This window comes from Panthera uncia, chromosome A2, assembly GCF_023721935.1.
Source record: "Panthera uncia isolate 11264 chromosome A2, Puncia_PCG_1.0, whole genome shotgun sequence".
Classification (NCBI taxonomy): domain Eukaryota; kingdom Metazoa; phylum Chordata; class Mammalia; order Carnivora; family Felidae; genus Panthera; species Panthera uncia.
Window position 1 is genome coordinate 145,715,940 of NC_064816.1, and position 17,699 is coordinate 145,733,638.

The window sequence follows — 17,699 nt, forward strand, 5'->3', positions numbered from 1 at the left end:
TCTGAGCTGTCGGCACAGAGCCTGACGCGGGGCTCGAACTCACGGACCGCGAGATCATGACCTGAGCCGAAGTCGGACGCTTAACCGACTGAGCCACCCAGGCGCCCCTGTTTTGATTTCTTAATCTTGCGTCATTACAAGATTTTGGTTTGCTTGCGTAGGCCGCTTTGGCATCAGAGCGACTTCAGTCTCGTGGCTTTCTCATTTAATTCATCTAATATGCTCTATATGACGGATTCCCAGCCCCCTCACTCCAATTGACAGAATGACCCACTCTGGCAGGACGCTGGGTGGCTGGATGGCTGGATGGACGAGTTGGGAGGGATGCTCTGCCCAGGATGCGGTTAGAGGCAGACAGTGCCCTACAGCTCCGCCCTGAAGCAATAAAACCCAGACCGCGCTCTCAGCCCTCCTTGCTAGAAACCAAGCTGAGGAAGCTCCTTTGTCTGGTAGCTGGGTTTTCCAACAGGGGGAGATTTGGGGCAGCGGGGAACCAGAGTGGAGCAACCACTGGGGCGGCCGGGCACCCAGGGCTTCTAAGAGAAGGAAGAAATGAAGAGCAAGGCCCCCCTCCCCTGGGGCTTCAGTAGAGATACAGGACGCTGGGGCAGGGGTTAAGGAGACCCGGACCCACTCCTGCCCCAAATATGAATCCTACTCTCTGGCCAAGTGCACCCTCCTCCTAACAAACCATCCCACCCTTGGTAATCATTTTAGAAACTCTTCTGGGGTGCCTGGGTGGCTCAGTTAAGCATTTTGACTCTTGGTTTTGGCTCAGGTCATGATCTCATGGTTTGTGAATTCAAGCCCTGCATCCGGCTCTGCGCGAAGCCTGCTTGGGATTCTCTCCCTCTCTCTTTGCCCCTCCCTTGCTTGCTCTCTCTCTCTCTCTCTCTCTCAAGATAAATCAATAAACATAAAGCAAACAGACAAACACTCTTCTGCTTTCAGCATGTCCTCCCACATACGTGCTCAGATCCTATGCAGCTCTCTCCCCTGTGTCAAAATACCCTCAGGCTGGGGTCAGAGGTTACCCAGCTGATAATTCTTCACCTTTTCTCTTTGTCTTTACTGTCCTAGAACAGCAATGCTCAAAGCCTGCTGATAAATTGTTAGAAATGCTAATTCTCGGGCTCCACCCCAGACATACTGGATCGGAATCAGAAACTCGGGAAGGCTGGTAATCTGCGTTTTAACAAGCCCTACAGATGCTTCTAACGATCACTAAAGTTTGAGACTCGCCTCTCCTGTGGAGACACATGGCTGGAATAAGGCCCCTTACCAGCACCCAAATTTTCAGAGGTGACACCTGTGAGATGCATCGCGTAGCCTTTTTGCAAGGGTCGGGGTAGGGGGGCGGGGGAGCGAAGCTGTACTAACTCTTTTACGTACAAAACCCCTCCTCCACCCACACGCACACACATAGAGGGGGAAAGGCTTTGCTTCTCAATCTTTTATTTAACATCTGTTTTCTGTGCTTGGGGTTGTTTGAACAAGAGAGTCAGCGTTAGAATCAACTTGCTCGGAGGGCGTCTGGAAGGCAGGTGCGGCCTGCCACTTTCAGTGCAAGCTGAGAACAAACACAGCACCCGGAGCCCAGATCAGCCTGCTGCTGCTGGAGGCAGAGGTGGAATTTCTGTTTTGCTGGGAGGATCCCCCCTAAAGCGCGGCCTTACCTTGGGGCCTTAATTAGAAGCAGCGGTGGCCCTCAGGCCTGCTGAGTTTCCGTTTGATGGGACTGCACAAAAGAGCTGAGATGGAAAACGAGATCTTTTGTTATTTCACACATTCTGTGAAGCTTTCTCATAAAAGCCCCCTTTCCCGGTTCTTATTTGCCGTCACACGCACCAGGGTAGTTTTAAAAAGGCTTATAGGGGGCAAACAGGTGCTAATATCTGGCTTTCCCTTGTTTGCCGTAGGCTGTCAGATTCAATTTATGTAATCTCGGCCCCACCTTGTCCCTCTCTAGGGGCCCTCTCCCTAACCAGCCTCCTTCCCGTTCAGGCCCCCTGCCCTTCCTGCCCCCTGCCCCCTAGGGGTGTCTCTCCTTCCTCCTAGCGTCTTCCTAGAGATGTCCTGGTGTCTCGTATTGGCTTGGAATCTTAAACATTTTAATTTTTTTTAATGTTTAGTTATTTTTGAGAGAGAGTGAGCGTGAGTGGGGGAGGGGCAGAGAGTGAGGGAGGCAGAAGATCCAAGCAGGATGTGGAGCTCGAACTCACAGACCTTGAGGTCATGACCTGAGACGAACTTGGATGCTTAACCTACTGAGCCATCCAGGTGCCCCCGGAATCTGAAACATTAAAAAAAAAAACAAAAAAAATTCAATGTAAGTGAAACTACCCATTCGACATATAGGTATTTTAATTTTATAATGGCACCCTCAAATCGACCTGATAAATCAAACTAAAGAACTGCGGAGATTTTCTTATGTTTTCTTTTTTCTTTTTGTTTTAATACCAATATAGGCAATAGGAGATATACCACAGGCTGAGGGACACCAGCTGTGAGCTATCTGAATGAATGATAAGACGCCGAATGCGAAGAGGTGTGACCATCTTCCTGGATCTGCCTCCTGTGTTGTGATGCAGCTCTTGGTTTGTGGTGAGTCCTAACTGACTCTCTTCCACGTGGCACTTAACTGCACAGCAGAGTACCCTTACCCGGGTTAACAGGAAACATAAAAACGGATGTCTCATGACGCGTCAAAGGGGTCTTGCGCCTGGACCTATGGAGCTGCATTGATTGGATGGTCTCACATTGCTCTGTCTTGACTCTCTGGATTTTCACTTTGTGGGTAACTTTTTAAAATTAAAAAAAATTTTTTTTTTTAATTCACTTAGCTCCCTTTAAGCACAAGAGTAATTTATTGGGGGAATACTGGAGTATCTCATAGGCCAATAGTTACAGCCTAAGCTTCATGAAGGCCAGGAAGCAGGAAGTGGAGGGAAAGTCATCAAGAACCTAGTTGGTTATTTCATCCCCACTCTTCTCTCTCACTTGAGGTCACCTGGGCTCTTTTTCTTCTTTTCTCCATGTTTGATCCATGTTCTTTTTGATGTTTGTTTGTTTTTTTTCTCTGTAGACCATCTTTTACCTGTTTGGCGTGAGCACGGATAAACATGGCTGCCACAAAATGGTGGACTGCTCCCTAGTTCCAGGGAGATCCTTGAGGTTGTCCCGAGTCCCAGTAGTTGGTAGAGAAGCTGAGTAATCTAGGTTGAGTCAGTTGTGACCTAGTCTGTGGCCAGGGACAGAGTCATGTAATACCAACATTACTGCTGTGTTTCATTTCATTAGGTAGAAATTTGTTCTGTTAAGAATTATCACAAATTTGGAAATAAGGCAAAAGGAGGACAGCATGTCCTTTTAATGTCATAGTGGAGCATTGTTTAACCCCTAAGAGTTCTTTGATTATCTAGGGGATATACCTTTGATTCACTTTCTGCTAGTGATTAAAGGTCCAGACTCTGTGAAGTTTACATGATAATTTATAGATTTTTGTCCAGTAGATATTCAAATTATTTCTATCTGGTAGAAAATATAACCAGAGCTTATGGTTTTATTGCTCAAACACATTAACTAGTTTCGTACCTAACCTAACAATCTTATTCCAACATTTCCTTTCTTTAACGATGATAAAATCCTTCACCCTATGCCCCTCCTTTGAACCAGCACTCCCCCCCCCCCCCACACCATCTTGCTGATCTCCTCATAAATAGGTTGCCCAATCTTGGCATATGATTATTTTGTATTTGTATGAGAATCATGTTAACTTTTTGAAAATTGTATTTTCGTAATTCCCAGAAAAAGGGGGAGGATTGGATCAACACAACAATGGTATCTATTATATTTTCCTTTCTGGTTCCTGTGACTCTCCCATTCCCTAATGGCTGCCACAATATTTTACCAATGATCTGGTCTTTTGCTTTAGTGAAAGTCCAATATCAGTAAATTTTTTTCAGTCTTTGTTGGTCTGAAATATATTTATTTCATCCTTGCTCCTGAAAGAAACTATTATTGGCTATCTATTTGAAGGTGACACTCTAAGGTGACTCTCTCTTAGGCCTTTGAAAATAGTATTCACCTGTCTTCTGGCTTCATTTGTCGCCGTTGAGAATTCAGAAGTCAATCTAATATTTATTCTGTCATGGGTAATTTTTCTCTTCTCTCTGTTTTTTAAGGCCTTCTTTTTCTCTTTAGTATTTTGTCTTGGTAAGAATCTTAATGCAGATTCTTTCTTATTTGTACTTCTTGGAATTCACTGGGCTTCCTGACTCTGAGGATCTGTGTTTTTCATCAGCTCTTGGAAACATTCAGTTAGTATCTCCTCAAATATTACTTTCTTCCATTATTTGTATTATCTTATTCCCAAATTCCAAGAAATAATACATTAAATATCCTTACTCTATCTTCCATTTCATATAACTTCTATTTAATCATCTTTCTTTCCCTCTGTGCTGTATTCTGGATAATTTCTCTAAATCTGTCTTCCTGTTTACAATTCTTTTTTAAACAGTGACTAATATTATCTTCTGCCCAAAAAACATATTAAGCATTATCATCAGGAAAATGCAAGTCGAAATTATTAGTGTATTATCAGGATGGCTAAGAAAACAAAGGTGGTTTCAAGTGTTGATAAGATTGTGGAATATAGTAACCTCACTGCTGGTGGGAGTGTGATTTTGTATGACTCTTGAAAAAAAATTTTTTTAATGTTTATTTTTGAGAGAGAGAGAGAGAGAGAGAGAGACAGACAGACAGACCATGAGCAGGGGAGGGACCGAGAGAGAGAGGGAGACACAGTATCCAAAGCAGGCTCCAGGCTCTGAGCCATTAGCACAGAGCCTGACGTGGGGCTCAACTTCGTGAACCATGAGATCATGACCCGAGCTGAAGTCGGATGCCGAACTGACTGAGCCACCCAGGTGCCCCTGGTATGATTCTTTTAGAGAACAAATGTCATTATTACCAATGTTGAAGATTCTTGTACCCTTTGAGCTAGTACTTCTACCGATAGGTATGTAACTAACATGAATACAGGCACATATGCACTAAGAGATGTAGCTTGTTCACAGCAACAAGATTCATAATGGCTCCAAACTGGCAGCAGCTCAAGTGTTCCTTAAGAGTAGAATGATAACTAATTTGTGATGCCTTCCTACAATGGAGAACTAGAGCAGTGAAGACAAACACACTCTAGCTATAAACAATGATGTGGATCCATTTCATGAGCATAATGTTGAGTGAAAGAAACCAGACTCAATATATTCTGTATGAGCTCACTTATAAGCAAACAGAAAAAGAAACCAAAAAGTTGCAAAGGAAAAGTGTTGTGTTTAGGGGTGAAAACTAAGGGTAAAAACTACTGAAAAAGGATAGGATAACTACAAAAGTCAGGATCATGGTTAGCTTTGGAGAGGGTGGGATAGTGTACTGAAAATAGGAACTTAGGTGTAATGGGCAAATGAATGGGAAAATGTAACTTATCAAAACAGACTGAAAAGTAAAAGAAAAATGGAATAGTTCCATAATCATTGAATCAAATAAATTGAATTAGTACTAAAGAATCTGCCCATTGCAGGGCGTCTGGGTAACTCAGCTGGTTAAGCATCCAACTCCTGATTTCGTCTCAGGTCATGATGTCACGGTCCTAAGATTGAGCCCCACATCAGGCTCCAGGCTAGGCGTGGAGCCTGCTTTAGATGCTCTTCCTCCCTCTCTCCCTCTGCCCCTCTCCCCCTCATGCTCTCTCTCTCTCTCTCTCTCTCTCTCAAAAGAAAAAAATAATAAAAGAGAATCTTCCCATTGGAAAAATGCTAGGCCTAGGGAGTCTCATAAGTATGTTTCACAGACTTCAAGAAATGGATTACGAAGATATTGCACAAACTCTTACAGAGAATAGAAAAAGAGGGAATACTCCCCAGCTTGGTTTATGAAGCTCATAAAAAATTCTCATACCAAAATCAGATGAAGGCAATATGAGAAAGGAAGATTATACGCTGATTTTACTCATGAACATAGAGATGAATATCCTAAACAGGATTGTACCAAACTGAATGAACAAGATATAAAAAGACAACAGATCATGACTAAATTGGAATGGAGCATATTCCAGAAATGCAAGGCTGTTCAACATTTGAAATCGACTAATATAGTTATCCCATTCATGAAACAAATGAGAAAATTCATGTGGCATGCTCTCAATAAAAGCAGAAAAATTGTTTGATAAAATCCAACATCAACTGATGGCAGAGTCTTAGCAAACCAGGAATAGAAGAGAACTTTCTGAACCTGTTAAAGGACATCTACCTATAAAATTTATAAAAATTAACTTACAGCAATGCTACACTTCAGGAAGAAATGGAAAAAACAGGTCCTTTAGAAATTAGGAACAATCTACTCCTGAAATCATTGTTGCACTGTATGCTAACTAATTTGGATGTAAACTTAAAAACATTAAAATAAAAAAAAGAAATTAGGAATAAGACAAGGATTCCTGCTTTCACCAGTCTTTAGCCAGTACAATAAGGCAAAAAAAAAAAAATTGTAAGTTTCAAGGATTAGCAAGGAAGAAATGAAACTGTCATTCATAGATGACATCATTGTTTGCAGAGTTATAGGCAATTTGTTAGAATTTATAAGAGAGCTTAGCAAGGTTGCCAATGATAAACTCAATATAAACAAGTCAATTGTATTTTTATATTCTAGTAACATTTGGAAAATTTAATTAGATAAAGCTGTCATTTACAATAGCAATAAAAATATAAGGAAATTATGTCCATTTTTTCCAAATTTGAGCTTGAGATTTAAAGTATTTCCAATAAAAATACCAACATGGTTTTCATTTAAGTTGGCAAGCTGCTTCTACTATTTATATGGAAGAGCCAAAGTCCAAGAATAGCCGACATAGTCTAGAAGAAAAAAGGACAGAATGGAGGAATTTGCCCGACTGGCTATCAAGCCTCATTATAAAGCAGTAGTAACTACGACGGTGAGATATTTGTGCAGAGAATGACAAAATGGTGACAAGCAAAACAGAGAGTCCAGAGATGGACCTACGCATATTTGGAAACTTGATAAATGGCAGAAGTGGCATTGCAGCAAAGTGGGGCAAGTGCTAGGCCATTCGATAATCATCCATACGAAAATGAACGAAATTGGAGCCCCATGTCATTCCATGTACAAAAACCAATCGTGGATCAAGACCTCAAAAGTAAAGGGTAAAACTTTAAGCCTGTTAGAGAAAAGAAACACACACACACACACACACACACACACACACACACGCAACATCCTTAGGACCTCAGGGTGGGGAAGGATTTCTGAAACATTACACAAAAGTGCAAGCCATCAAAGAAAAGACTGATAATCCCACTACCTTAATTAAGAACTATTATAAGACTATAAAAAAGAGGGAGAATAAAAGCTCCAAGTAGGAAGACATCTTCAACACCTGTAAACAAAAATAGATTGTTACCAGAATGTATTAAGGAACATCTACAAATCATCAAGAAACATGTAGACCACACAATATGCAAACAGAGAAGACATGAGAACAGTAAACATATAGAAAAGCGTTACAGAGAGGGAAGGAGGTACACCATAAGAGACTCTTAAATCCTGAGAACAAACTGAGGATTGATGGGTGGGAGGGGGGAGGGGAAAGTGGGTGATGGGCATTGAGGAGGGCACCTGAGGCGATGAGCACTGGGTGTTGTATGGAAACCAATTTGACAACAAATTTCATAAATAATAAAACAATGAAAACATTAAAAAAAATTAAAAAAGAAAAAAGCATACACAAATAAGAGCATATGAAAAAGGTTCAGCCTCATTATTCATCATGGGCTGCAAAATTAAAACAAGGAGGAGATACTCTTTTATGCCACTGGACTGGCAACAATTAATAATTCAGACAATATCACGGATGTGGAGCCAATCACTCCCAGTGGGAGTGTAAATTAGTACTCTGGGAGAAAATTGGCCTTATCTAGAAAAGCTGAAGACGCACAGTACCTCAGTGGCCCACAAATTCCGTGATGTACCCCCTGGGGAAATTCTTCCATAATGAGCATCAAGAGGGATGTACAACAAATTTCATAGCAGAACTGTTGCTAATAACAAAAAACTGAAAACAAGACAAATATCCACCTAGAAGAAAATGGATATATAAATTGTACTATGTAAGTGAAAAATGAATGAATGATGGGTCACGCGTTCACCTGGGGGGAAAAGAAATCTCAGCAGCGGTGTTCGAAGAAGCCTTTCACAAATGAACACGGACCCAGTGACTCCATTTATCTCAAGTCTGAAAACATGGAAAAACCAAACAAGGTTCCATTCAGAGTACATATATATGCTGACACATATATATGTATGTATGTATTATTTTGAGAGAGAGAGAGTGTGTGAGTGAGTGGGGAAAAGGCAGAGAGGGAGAGAGAGAATCCCAAGCAGGCTTTGCACTATCAGCATAGAGCCTGGTGAAGGGCTTGATCTCAGGAACCATGAGATCATGACCTGAGCTGAAAATAAGAGTTGAATGCTTAACCCACTGAGCCACCCACACACCCCTATATATGTATATGTATTATTATTATTATTATTATTATTATTTTATTTTATTTTTTTACTTAGAGACAAAACACGAGTGGGGGAGGCACAGAGAGACAGAGGGAGACACAGATTGCGAAGCAGGCTCCAGGCTCCGAGCTGTCAGCACAGAGCCCCACGCGGGGCTGGAACTCACGAGCTGTGAGGTCGTGACCTGAACCAAAGTCGGACGCTTCACCGACTGAACCATCCAGGCGCCCCTTGAGTAGAATGTGCCCAATGTGGGGCTTGAACTCACAACCCTGAGATTAAGAGTCGCGTGTTCTACAGACTGAGCCAGCCAGGTGGCCCTCTGCAGAGATGTGTTTAAGGACAGCCTTGAACCAGGCACTTTTTGTAGGCTAGGCTACTGGCTGCCTGGCACTTTGATTGGAGGACCCTTACCTGCTTCTCTGAGATATGAGGGACTGTAGCCATCCCCAGGCCTGCCCACCTGCCCTGCTCCACCCACCTGAGCAGTTCTCTGGAATAACGCGTTGGAGACCAGCCTGGCTGTCTGAACCCTCCCACGCCAGCAGAGGGGGCCGATCAACCGCCTCCATTTTCATCCTCAGCTCCCCGGCCGGGCTCTGGGGAGAAGCCACGCCCTATTTTGGGCAGCGAGATAGATGGACTCCTAAATCCCCCGTAAGATGTGTTGACATGAATTTCGTCTTATTCAAGCCAGTCACCCTAGTTCTAGGGTTCTTGGATCTTGCGTGCACGCTCTACTGAGGGATGCTGTTTTTTATGTCGAAGTTATTCATAGGACATGAGCTAGGAGGCGAACCACGTGATATTTGGATGCACTTGGAGTCACAATCAGGAAACCGGGTCCTGCCTGTGTGTAGGCACCTCAAGACCCAGTTTCTGGCAAGGTCGTGTTCATCCGGGCAGGGATCCTATGGCCTGTGGGCTGTGGCTGCTCCTGCCTCCTGTTGAGGGGCTCACGCATCTGCCCCCTGCCCTCCCTGCCAAGGCAACTGTCTGGGATATTAAAGGGGAGGAGGGCAGGTAGGGAGGCAAGGGTGGGGAGGCGTCTGGGGCAGGCCTGGAAATGGAGCTCTGCCGTCTCTCAGCCAGGATTCCTTTTGAAATACACCAAGACCTTTTCCAGCAAGTCCCCAGACAGACCCTCCATTCATCTGGACAGCGCATTTTTCTTTGCAGAAAATAACCATTCATCAGCCAGCAGCTCCCGGAATGTGGGCTGAGAAACACAAGCCAGTGGGCCAGCCCTCCTTTGCCCAACTGATGCCAGTGGCCACTGGGAGGTGATATCATGGCCTAAAAATAACCCCCGTCTTACCCCTTCCCCTCCCAGGCCCTGTGCTTTCCAGGGACTCCCCCCTCCCCATGTTGACTTGGTTTGGGACAGGGAGGATATTTCTGGAGGAAAAATATTTCTATCCTGAGCTGCTTTTTCCTTTCAAGTAGGGCAGCTTGAAAACATTTACCTTCAATGAAACGTTCAGCAAGAAAATAGGTGATTTCTATGAAGTTTGAACATTCGATTCAGAGCCGAACTCAGTCAGAGGCCAAGTTCCTCTCAGTGCTGTGCAATGAGACCTACAAACACATAATTACGTGAGAGTCGAAAGGTAGACGTGGGCCCACCTGCAAATTGACGCCCGGCACTGTTTTGAGTGCAGCTCGTTCAGAGCTCGTAAATTCGAAGCCCAAAACACCCAGTGAGGCTTCGAGTTCCAAAAGAAGGAGCCCTAAATCACAGTAAACCTTTAAATCTCTTCTGAGCTTATGGGCAACGGACTTAAATGTCACACAGCCTAGAAGCTGTCATTGAAGGGGCGCCTGGGTGGCTCAGTTGGTTAAGCATCCGGCTTCGGCTCAGGTCACGATCTCACGGTTGGCGGGTTCGAGCCAGACACGGGGCCGGATGTTTATTTATTAAATATTAAATATTAAATATTAAATATTCATTAAATAAATAAACATTAAAGAAAAAAGCTGTCATTGAGTTAAAATAAGAGAACAGTTAAAATAAGAGAACACAGGCTCTGCCTGTGTTGCAGAGCGTCCTGCTTAAACCCTGAAGTCAGGCAAGGTTCCTTCTTCCGAGTACAGAACCACATGGGGGGGGGGGGAATCCAGTACAGATGATTCTGCCATCACCTTGATGTGCTCCTCCCACGAGCCCACAAATCTCACCGCCGACCTCGGTGACCGTCCTCCCATCCTGAATCCCGGCTTCTTTCCTACCAGGGGGACGGCTAGTCCTTCCCGTTGAGGCTGTAGAAACCTTAGCATCTGCTGTGAGAACTCCTCCCCGCACATGACACCTGATACTCAGTCTGTCCTCAAGACGGTGTTTTTTTTCTCCCTTACAAACGGACTCCTTGCTTTTTCTGTCCACGTGGCTCTCATCACTGTAACAGCGCTGCAGGGAGACCCCTCCACGAGTGGGGCGGCCCCGCTTAGGTCCTGCGCTGACCACCCTGCATGTCTTTGTCGGACGGGTAGTGCCTGTGTCCTATCCTTATTCGAGAACTCACAACAGCTCCCTATTACCACCTCCACCTGTTTTCGTCCATTTGTTGGTTTGGATGGCTCTGCTTTACCTGTTCAACACCCTGCTGTTTGCCTGCGTCCTTTTCTCCAGCAGTCCAGGCCTTGAACTTCCTTCCTCCCTTCCTTCCTTCCTTCCTTCCTTCCTTCCTTCCTTCCTTCCTTCCTTCTTCCTTCCTTTCTTCTTCCTTCCTTTCAGCTTTTCACTGGGGCCTTCCCATCATTGTACCTTACTCCCTCCCCTTCTGAGCACTTCAGCCCCCTGTCCTGTTTCTTTGACGCAGGTATTTCATGGGGAAGCATGCTGGTGCACTTGTTCTCTGCGTGGGCCTGCCCGGCTGTCCGCGGAAGCTAAAATGACCCACTTAGAGATTTGCTACCAGAGATGAAATTTCATGGACCTCTTATGTCCCTGGGCATTCCCTGGGCTTCCTAAATAATCTTCCGGGGTTTGCTAACTGATAGTAGAAGGAAAGCTTGAGCTCTGCTGTCTCCTAACCATTGGTAGGTCAGCTTTCCTCTCTCTGACATCATTATTCATGTATCAAATCTTTGTGGAGCACTTAGTGCATGCCAGGTGATACTTGTGAGTCCTTGACGATTCAGACCGATAAGGCACAACTCCTGGCTTCAGAGAGCTTACAGTTTAGGAGAAAGTAGACATATAGCAAGGCAATTATGGTGCTTGATTATGGTGTATGATTAGTGCTTTGATGGAGATTGACACAGGACACCAATAAAGAAATAATGGCGGCCATACAGTGCAGTAGGAGAGTCAGAGAAGGCTTCTTGAAGGAGGTAGTGCCTTGTGTCTTGAACAATGAATAGGGCTTAAGCAGGCAAGGAAGCCAAAAAAGTGCATCGAAATGGGGTGGACAGTGACTCCAGGCACACAGAGAATCACTGCTTTCTTCGTGGCCCTTTCCTTCTGTCCTTTGTCCCTGCTGCCTCGGGACATCTGGCTGAGGCCATAGGAAAAAATTTCAGTAGGAGCTTAGCCACCCAGAAGAGGAGCAAAACTCTCCTTTCCGGACATGCTCTAGGGAGGAGGTAGGTCAATAGCGGGCAACTTCTCCATTTCTCCACTTTAACTCAAGAGGGTGACAGCGCAGTTCAAGATGCTCCAATGGCTCCCAGAGCCACATTTCTCAAGGAAATCAAGTAATTCATAAATTTGCCTGTGCCTGTGTTATCTAAGACAAGAACTAGCATAATGTATCCAATAGTAAACCAGCAAGTGACAGAGCACTCGTCAGGATAAAATATTGCTTCTGAGAGAACTGTGGACCACCGCCATCTTTAAAAGTACACATTATGGAGAACCAGTGGGAGATGTCAGAGGCATGTAGGGTTTTTGTTCTTCTGTGCTCTTGCTCCAAAAGGAATGTTTATCTTAAGATGTAATTGCAGATCATTTAGTTGTATTTTCATAATGAGTATTGAGTTTGTATAAGCTCATTAAATTTTTACTACATGGTTTGGGAAATAAGCTTTAGTTTCCCAAAGAAAGATCATCTTGGACCAGGCTGTCTGGTTTGCATCTTTTTACCATCCCGGGAATGGTTGGGGTGGGGCTCCAAAGCGGGGACTATGAGCTGACAGCTCACTGTCCCCGTCCTGGGGACTGAGACTCACGGATTGTGGGGTGGAATCCCAGCATGGTGGCCCCTGTGCAATAAGCAGACAGTAGCCAGCTTATGTTTATGACAGGGTGTTTTGTACGAGGGCCTTGAACCACCTGTGCAAAGGAAGTATCGTTTAACCCCCTTGTTCAGCATGTTCTTTAAAAAAAATTTCCATTTTCTTTTAAAAAATAGGTAATACATTTCCATGGTTTAAAAATAACAACTACAAATAGAGCCATTGGCTCTGTCCCAAATCTGTCCCCAGTCCTCCCAGTTTCTTTTCCTCTAGTAGGTATCCAATAAGAATTAGTTCCATAGAGTGTCCTTTTAGAGGCACTGTGAAAGGTATAAACAAGTGTGAATATAGTCTTTCCTCTCCCAACTTTTGAAAGACAAGTAACAGGGATGTCTGCGTGGCTCATTCATGATACCAGGGTCATGGGATCAACCCCTGTGTTGGGCTATGCACTGAGTGTAGAGACTGCTTGGGATTCTCCCTCTCTCTCTCTCTCTCTCTCTCTCTCTCTCTCTATCTATCTCTCTCTCCCACACACACACACACCTCTGTCTCTCTCCCCAGCTTGTGCTCTCTGTCTAAAAGAAAGAAAAAAAATTTTTTAAATGTTTATTTATTTTTGAAGGAGAGAGAGAGAGAGAGAGAAAGGCGAGCACAAGCTAGGGAGGGGAAAGGAGAGAGGGAGACACAGAATCTAAAGCAGTCTCCAGGCTCTGAGCTATCAGCACAGAGCCAGACTCGGTCTCCAACCCACAAACTGTGAGATCATGACCTGAGCTGAAGTCAGATGCTTAAACAACTGAGCCACCCAGGTGTCCCAAGAAAAAGAAATTAAAAAAAAAATTAAGAAAAAAGAAAGCGAGAAACAATGAGCAGTGTTCTGTATATTCTGTACCTTATTTTTTCCTCTTAACGCCTGATATTGGAGACCTTTCTAGCTCAGTTCTTTATGAGTGTTCATGTCCCTTTTTAGAGCTGCGTAGTATTCCATTGTGTGGCTGTACCGCAATTTCTTATTGATATATGTCCAATTTGATTCCAGTTTTTTGCTACCGCATACAACATTTCAATTAGTAACGCTGGGCATTGGTCATTTTGCACATGTAAAAAAATGGCTCTGGGATAAATCCCTGGACGTGAAATCTTTTGGCCAACGGGAACATGCCTTTGTGATTTCACAGACATTGCTGAATTGCTTCCAAACGGATTGTATCACTTTGCACTCCCACCAGATGTAAGGGAGAGGACCTATTTCCTCTACAGGTTTCCGCCTTATTAAACATTTGGATTCTTGCCAACTTGTTAAGTAGGAAAGTGGAATCTCAGTGGCTTTAATTTGCATCTTTTATTGTGAATGAGGGAAAGCACTTATATTTCCTTTTCAGTTGAGCTCTCGTTTGACCATTTTTCTTTAGGCCACTGATCTTTTTCTTGCCGACGTGTAAGAACTTTTTGTATATATGGGATGTGAGTTGCACGTATTTTTCTATTTGTCATTTGTCTTTGTGTATAATAATTCATTTGGCTGCCTTTCTTCATGCAGAAGTTTTAATTTTTATGAAGTAAAAAATGTTAGTCTTGTATTTCATGACATCTGGATTTTGAATCATTTTAGAAAGGTATTATCCATTTTGAGGTTGTAAAAGAATCCTCCCATGTTTTCTGATAGGTTTCTTGGGTCATTACATTTAAATTCTTGATCCATTTGAACATTATCCTGGTGTATGGCAGAAGGTACGGCTTACTAACTTTTTCCAGATGGTCTACCCAGTTGTAATAACCCCTTTTATCGAAAAGTTCACGTTTTTCCCACTGATCTCCCAAATTTATTGTACGCCTAATTCCAAATTTATTATATACCTAATTCCTTTATGGATTCGAGACTGTTTCTGGACTTTCTACTGTTACATTAGTCTGTCTGCTTATTTAAATGCCAGTACTACCCAGTTCAAAATTTTGAGACCTAGCGATGTAGGTGAATATCACTCATTGGTCTCACTTTTCAGAGTTCTCCTGTTTTGTTTTTCTCTGAGAATTTTAGAATCCTCCTGTCTAGCTCTAGAGGAAAAAGAAGTCTGTTGGCACTTACTATTGATATAAAGTTAAGTTTATGAATTCATTTAGAGAATGCTGACATATCACAACATGATAGGTCTATCTGTTCAAACTTCTTTTGTTTTCTTCCCGCAGGCCTTAAATGTTGTTGGTTAACTTTGTTTTATCTTTTTTCTCTCTGGTTCCTGTTGTAAATGGGGCTTTTTTTTTCACATTATATCTTCTGACTGGTTATTCTTTCTTTGTTAATTCTGTAGCCTGCCACCTTACTGAGTAGTCTTATTGTCTGAGGTAGTTTTTCCGTCAATTTTCTTGGGTTGTCTGGCGTATCATCATAGAATCCACAAATAATGACGTTTTACTTCTTCCTTTCCAATCTTCACGTCTCTAACTACTTTCTCTTGTTCTAGGAAAATAATGAATGAAATGGCTTTTTAGTGATAGACATGCAAGGCAAGTTCACTTTAATGGAGAGAGTTTGGACACATTTACATATGGAGCACAGGAATCTCCAGGAAGGGAATAGATTCAGACACTAATCCCCTCAGAGAATTCAGGTAGGAATGTAAGTTGGTGCAGCCACTGTGGAAAACAGTACAGAAGTTCCTAACAAAATTAAAAATAGAACTACCATATGATCCGGTAATTCTGCTTATGGTTATTTATTCTAATGAGATGAAATTACTGTCCCAAAGAGATATCTACGCCCCTTTGCAACATTATTCACAATAGCCACGATATGGAAACACCCAAGAGTCCACTGAAGGATGAATGGATAAAGAAAATGTGTACACCCCCCCCCACACACACACTGGAATATTACTCAGTCATAAAAATGAAGGAAACCCTGCCATCTGAGACAACAGGGATGGACCTTGAGGGCATCATGCTAAATGAAATAAGTCAGATAAGGAAAGACAAATACTGTATAATCTCACTTATAAGTGGAATCTTAAAAAAACAAAGTCATAGAAACAGAAATAAGATTTGTGGCTGCCAGAGGCAGAGGGTGAGGGATGGGGAAATGGGTGAAGGTGGTCAAAGGGGATACATTTCTGTTTATAAGATAAATAAGTCCTGGGGATATAATCTACAACATCATGACTATAGTCAAGTGAACTTGCCTTGCATGTCTGTCACTAAAAACCCATTTCATTCATTATTTTCCTAGAACAAAACAAGAGAAAGTAGAGACCTGAAGATTGGAAAGGAAGAGGTAAAACATCATAACAATATTGTCTTGTATATTTGGAAGTTGCTAAGATAGGAGATCTTAAAAGTTCTTACCAGGAAAAAGAAAAAAAGTAGTAGTAAGGAAAAAAAATAGTAACCTCATGAAGTGATGGATGTTAACTAAACTTATTATGGTGATCACGTTGCAATATATACGTATATCAAATCATTATGTTGTACACCTTAAACTTTTACAATGTTATGTGTCAATTTTATCTCAATAACAATGAGAAAAAAAGAAAATTCAATGTCGTCGCAACATATGTTGTATCCTGAGTAGCCCAACAGAGGTCAGATGGCAGGAAATGATAAGAGGAGGCTCTGAAGGAAAGATCGCCATAGGTAGGAGAGTCTGGCCCGGGACTCAGAGAAGGCTAATTTTGGTTGTGGTGTTTGGGTGATCAGGAACTACTCTAAATCCAATCATCTTGGAGTCATGAATGTAGCTTCGGGGAAAAATGGCTCTGTGTGTGTGTGTGTGTGTGTGTGTGTGTGTGTGTGTGTGAGAGAGAGAGAGAGAGAGAGAGAGAGAGAGAGAGAGAGAATATCATCCTGCACATATGAATGGAGAGACTAGGTTATTGGATCTGCGCCATTTGAATTTCAAGTTCCCACTTTCTTTCACCGGATGCACGTGGCCAGGTGCAATGCTTAGGGATGAGGAGCCCCCAGATGTCCTGCAGTTGCAGTGAGCATTGTACCTTTTGCTGCCTTTATTTCTGTGGATTGGAGTCTCCACCACGTTGCCTACATTACATTACACTCCTGGGGTAAATGGGCATGTCCTGGGTTGCTGGTCCCCTGGTAATGGAAGCGACAACATGTTTCGGGAGCAAAGGAACCAGAATGGAGAACAGGGCTGTTGGGCAACCTATCAGAGCACAGAAGCTTCTCCATCTCCGAACCAACAACCCTCGGAGCCCTGCTTTAGAGCCAAAGTGCACTAATTCTGCCAGCCGCCAGCAGGTAGTGGGAGTGGAGCTCACGCGGGTCCCTTTCCTAGCAGTCATTCTGTTTGTTAGGGGACACTGTGTTTGCATTTGTATGGTGAGTTATTACTAGACATTAGGGATGGCTAGAAGGACAAAGGGTAGATCAAGCGACACATAGGATGGTTGTCAAGCCCCCAAAAGATAAGGAAAAGTGGCCGATGAAATCAGAATTTGCAGCTGTGCTGAGAGGAAGACCATTGTTAGAAGCGTGGGCTTAATGATGGTTCAGGTGAGGGGGGGAGTTTGGTCAGGACCTTAGTGCCTATAGGTGGCAAAAATGTTGCTGCTGAACCATCGCAAGCTGTAGGTGGCCCATGAGTTCAAAGCCCCTTCTGGAGAAATGAAGTTTTTGAAAAAATCAGAAGACCGTACTACTGCATATTTTGGGCCTACTACATTGCCCCTGTGTCCTTGATGCAACCTGGAACACAACAGAACTACACATGGAAGAGAGGGCAAGGTAGAGCTGCTGTGTTCTGTATACAGTCCGCTCAGCATCGAAGAGTGAATTTGAGGGGGTGACTGCAGATACATTGGCCTGGAGATCACCACTGCTGAAGAACTCCTTAAGGTACTTGCAGAGATCATTCAGGAAGGGGGGTACCTGCCTCAACAGTTGTTCAGTGTAGGTGATATTGGCCTAGTCTATTGCTAATT

At 43.3% G+C, this 17,699-nt stretch overlaps 1 long non-coding RNA gene across 1 annotated transcript in view; it reads left to right on the top strand.

Moving 5' to 3' along the window:
• The window catches only part of LOC125930177 (uncharacterized), a 28,764-nt gene extending 25,934 nt beyond the window's left edge, over positions 1-2,830 (top strand). Inside the window, exon 2 of the long non-coding RNA XR_007460100.1 lies at positions 2,469-2,830. This is a non-coding gene — a long non-coding RNA (uncharacterized LOC125930177). The remainder of the gene's footprint in view (positions 1-2,468) is intronic.
• The last annotated feature ends 14,869 nt before the right edge of the window (positions 2,831-17,699 follow it).